The sequence below is a fragment of the Portunus trituberculatus genome, chromosome 25 (genome assembly GCF_017591435.1).
Source record: "Portunus trituberculatus isolate SZX2019 chromosome 25, ASM1759143v1, whole genome shotgun sequence".
Taxonomy (NCBI): Eukaryota; Metazoa; Arthropoda; class Malacostraca; order Decapoda; family Portunidae; genus Portunus; species Portunus trituberculatus.
Genome location: NC_059279.1, coordinates 7195001 through 7200000, shown reverse-complemented (window position 1 = coordinate 7200000; position 5000 = coordinate 7195001). Strand labels below are relative to the sequence as shown.

The following is a 5000-nucleotide window of genomic DNA, read 5'->3' as shown; positions in this document are numbered from 1 at the left end:
AGGAAATATAGGAGAAAGTAAGAAGAAAGAGGGGAAGGGGAGGAGGAAAGAAGGGAGGAAAAAGGAGGAAATAGAGAAAAGAATAAGAGGAAAAGAGAGGAATGGGAGGGAGAAAGGAGCGGAGGAAAATTGAAGGAAATGTAAGAGAGAGAGAGTAAGAAGAAAGAGGGGAGGAGAGGAGGGAGGAGGAAGGAAGAAGCTGGAGGAAAAAGGAGGAAATACAGGAGAAAGCAAGAGAAAAGAGGGGAGGAGGAGGAGGAGGAGGAGGAGGAAGAAAGAAAAATAGATAGGGAAGAATTGGAGGGAAAAAAATGAAGACAGAGATTAAGAGGAAAAGGGAGGAGGAGGAAGAGGAAAAGAGAGAGAGAGAGAGAGAGAGAGAGAGAGAGAGAAGAGAGGAGAGAGGAGGAAAGGAAAACAAGGAAACGATTGGAGGAAGAAAATGAAGACAAATATGAGAGTAAGAGGAAGGAGGAGGAGAAGAGGGGAGGAGGAAAGGAAGAGGAGCAAGGGAGTAAAGTGAAGGGAGAGGGGGGGAGGTGAAGGGAGATGGGGGGGGAGTAATTACAGGTAGTGAAGGGGTAATGAGGGGAGTGGCAGGTGAGAGCCCTTTCCTTTGTTACCTGTCCTCTGCCACCTCAATTCTGCTTTTCCTTTCTTCTTCTTCCCTCTTCATTATCTTTCCTTATCCTTCTTTATTTTTCACTATTTTCTTCTTCTTCTTCTTCATCATCATCATCATCATCATCATCATCATCATCATCATTTTCTTCTTCTTCTTCTTCTTCTTCTTCTTTTCCTCTGATTCTCTTCTTCTTCTTCTTCTTTTCTTCTTCTTCTTCTTCTTCTTCTTCTTCTTCTTCTTCTTCTTCTTCTTCTTCTTCTTCTTTTCTTCTTCTTCTTCTTCTCCTCCTCCTCCTCCTCCTCCTCCTCCTCCTCCTCCTCCTCCTCCTCCTCCTCCTCCTCCTCCTCTTCTTCTTCTTCTTCTTCTTCTTCTTCTTCTTCTTCTTCTTCTTCTTCTTCTTCTTCTTCTTCTTCTTCTTCTTCTTCTTCTTCTTCTTCTTCTTCTTCTTCTTCTTCTTCTTCTTCTTCTTCTTCTTCTTCTTCTTCTTCTCCTCCTCCTCCTCCTCCTCCTCCTCCTCCTCCTCCTCCTCCTCCTCCTCCTCCTCCTCCTCCTCTTTTTCTTATTCTTTTCCTTTATCTTTTTCCTTCCTCTTTTCCATCGTTATCTTTTTTTTTCTTATATTCTTTCTATCATTCTCTTTTATTCCTTCTTTTTTGTTTATTTTCTTTGCTTTTCTTCTTATTCTTCTCTCTTTCACTGTTTCCCTTTTATCTTTTTTCCCTCTGTTTCCTTCCTTCTCTTTATTTATTCTTATTTTTGTTTCTATCATTCTCTTTTCCTTCCTTATTTCTTTATTGCCTTCTTTATCCTTCATCATTCTCCTTTTGCTCTTCTTATCATTCTTTTTCCTTTTTTATCTTTTCTTCTTTCTTCTTTTTCTTCTTTATTCTTTCCTTTTTTCTTCTTATCATCTCTCTCTCCTTTAATATTTTCTCCATCTCTCCTTTGTTATCATTCTTTATCTCTTCTTCTCTCTCTCTCTCTCTCTCTCTCTCTCTCTCTCTCTCTCTCTCTCTCTCTCTCTCTCTCTCTCTCTCTCTCTCTCTCTCTCTCTCTCTCTCTCTCTCTCTCTCTCTCTCTCTCTCTCTCTCTCTCTCTCTCTCTCTCTCTCTCTCTCTCTCTCTCTCTCTCTCTCTCTCTCTCTCTCTCTCTCTCTCTCTCTCTCTCTCTCTCTCTCTCTCTCTCTCTCTCTCTCTCTCTCTCTCTCTCTCTCTCTCGGGGCTTCGAACTAAGAACCATGAGTCAGCGAGGCAAGCGGTGGACGAAGTAACCACCTCACGGCATGCCAGGGATTCCGGAGGCAGTGAAGGTCGACATTTGACCTTCACGAGGAGGAGGAGGAGGAGGAGGAGGAGGAGGAGGAGGAGGAGGAGGAAGAGGAAAGGTGGAAGTAAAAAAAATATCATAATTGTATAGTGCATCTGATTACCGAGGACTAAACGGAAGAGAGAGAGAGAGAGAGAGAGAGAGAGAGAGAGAGAGAGAGAGAGAGAGAGAGAGAGAGAGATAAAGCCAAACTACGGAAGATAAAGTGATTAGAAACATAAAAAAAGTGTATTTATGAGAGAGAGAGAGAGAGAGAGAGAGAGAGAGAGAGAGAGAGAGAGAGAGACGCACGCATCTTTACGCCAGAACCACAATCCAGTTTTTCTCTCATTCAAAATTTAAGTCATCTTGAGAAATAATTTACACTTTTATTTTCTTTCTTTCTCTTGTGGCGAGAGGAAGAGAAGAAAAAAAAATAAATAAATAAGTTACTCTCATCTTTACACCTGTTGGAAATTAAATCGCAAATCGCCAATTCTTAACCCCTTCGATACTAAGACGCATTTTTACCTTGAGTTATGGGTATGATAAGACGATTTTATTTGCATTATGAAGGGTCTGTGGAGGTCAAAAGGTTAATGGCCAGTCTTCACTACTTTAATCCCGCACATAAGTTTCCGAAGCAGTGTAAAATCGCCAAATAGTCACCAGAATGAATATGAAAACGCGTCGTGTGCTGAAGAGGTTGATTTTTCAGTGCCAGGACAGATTCAGAAACACATGTTGGTTGGGTTTAGAATAGTAAAAGACTCTGGCCATTATTCTTTTGCCCTCCAAAGAGCCTTCCTAATGCAAATGAAATCGTCTAATCAATAATCATACCACTAAAATTAAGGTAAAAATGTATCTCGGTATTGAAGGGGTTAAAAATATGCTTAAAAAACACAAGAAAGCAAGGAAAAGCTGCAGAAGTCATCGGTATTAAGGTAAACATGCGTCTCTGTACTGAATGTTTTAAGAATACATCTAAAAAACACAAGAAAACAAGGAAAATCTGCAGGAAGTCATCAGTATCAGGGTAAAAATGTGTCTCTATACTGAAGAGGTTAAGAATAAACCTGAGGAAGCATAAAACGAGAAAAGCCGCAGGAAGTCATCAGTATCAAGGTAAACATGCATCTCAGTACTGAATGTTTTAAGAATAAGCCTTAAACACACAAGAAAACAAGGAAAAGCTACAGAGCCATCGGTATCAAGGTAAAAGTGCTTCTCGGTATTGAATGGATTAGGAATAAGCATGAGACCATAACAAAACATAGGAAACCATGAAGAAGCCGCAGGAAGTCATCAGCATCAAGGTAGAAATGCATCTCGGTACTGAAGAGGTTAAGAATAATTGTAAGAAAACATAAAACGACAAAAGCTGCATAGTCATCGGTATCAAGGTAGAAATACGTCTTAGTACTGAATGTTTTAAGAATAAGCCTTAAAAACACAAGAAAACAGGGAAAAGGTGCTGGAAGTCATCAGTATCAAGGAAAAAATGCATCTCAGAACTAAATAGGGTTAAGAACAAGCGTAAGAAAACATGATAAGAAAAAGGTGGTGGAAGACATCGGGCCTACACGTGGCAGTCCTTGTACTAACTCAGCCTTTCTACTCCCACCTGTCATCCCCTTCGTGAATCTAACCTTTTTAAACCTCTAATGACTCAGCACTAACACTCCACTCCACCACTATCTGAGAGCCTATTACTTCATGTCTTTTGAAATGAGCTTAATACGTTTTTTCTTTTTTTTCTTTCATTTTGTCTAGGTCACCTTTATCACGTCCCCAGCGCCACTTGTAGACCGTCACCAGACCACTAGACCATCTCTCCACCTCTTACCTATGTTTTGTTGGTCTTTTCAACTCTTTTTTTTATGTAAGAGAGGAAAACTGACCTAGGGCAACGGATAGAGTTAAAGAAAGAGGCTCATTTAATTGGCAATCCCCGTACAGGTCCGAGAGAGTTAGCCAAAAGAAAGCGATTGAAACCTCCTTAAATCCTCCTTGAAAGCTTTCTGGTATAAGGCCCGTGTTCAGAAACGCTTTGCTCTCTCACTATGATTATTTTCAATGGCCACAGAGATAATCAGCCGCGTTATCAAGAGTGTTTCTCCAGTTAATAGTATAGAAATCTTGTCACTCTGCCTCTAAAACCGTAAACACACCTTAAAAACTCGTGTGAATTTAGACAAAGCCTTTTGGAAATAGTGGAGGTGAAGCACAGACTGGTTTGAGGATATTAGCTTCATCACTGGTTGTTTTCAAAGGGTGATTCAATTTTAGGCGTGTTTTAACTCCAGCATTTTCCTGGTATGGCTAATCTTTGACCGGGCAGACGTGAGACTCGTTTTCTGTGTGCCTGGTATTTTTGAAGGGGTGGTTTGTGTGTTTCTGTTTATTTTAATGGAGGGTTGAATGGATGTTTCTCTGTCTGTCTGTCTGTCTGTCTGTCTGTCTGTCTGGATGGTGTCTCTATGGCTATCTTCCACCACCACCACCACCACCACCACAAAAACCTTCTCCCTGTAATCTTCCTTCTTTCTCCACCACAAGAATTCTACTGCAGATAGAGACGAAGGAAGAAGAAAGAGGAGGAGGAGGAGGAGGCAGTGGTGGAGAAAGAGGAAGAAGGAGGAAAAACAGAAATAAGAAAGGAATATAAGGAGAGGGTGAAGAAAGAGGAAGAGGAGAAAAAAAGAAGTTAGGAAGGAAGAGAAGAAGAGGAGGAAGAATAAAGAAAAAAGTAAGCAAGGAGGAGAAAAAAAGCATGAAGAGGAGGAGGAGGAGGAGGAGGGAGGAGGAGGAGGAGGAGGAGGAGGAGGAGGAGGAGGAGGAGGAGGAGCAGACGATGAAGAAGAAGGACTATGACTTCAGTACAATCCATTATACCTCCTCCTCCTCCTCCTCCTCCTGCTCCTCCTCCTCCTCCTCCTCCTCTCCTCCTCCTCCTCCTCCTCCTCCTCCTCCTCCCCCGCAATGGGCCTCATCACCACAAGGTTTAATGAAGGTGTGAACGCTCCTTACCTCCTCCTCCTCCTCCTCCTCCTCCTCCTCCTCCTCC

General features: G+C 41.8%; 1 protein-coding gene across 2 annotated transcripts in view; it reads left to right on the top strand.

Moving 5' to 3' along the window:
• The window catches only part of LOC123508958 (lactosylceramide 1,3-N-acetyl-beta-D-glucosaminyltransferase-like), a 169905-nt gene that overhangs the window by 45703 nt on the left and 119202 nt on the right, over positions 1-5000 (top strand). The gene's annotated exons all lie outside the window — the stretch shown is intronic.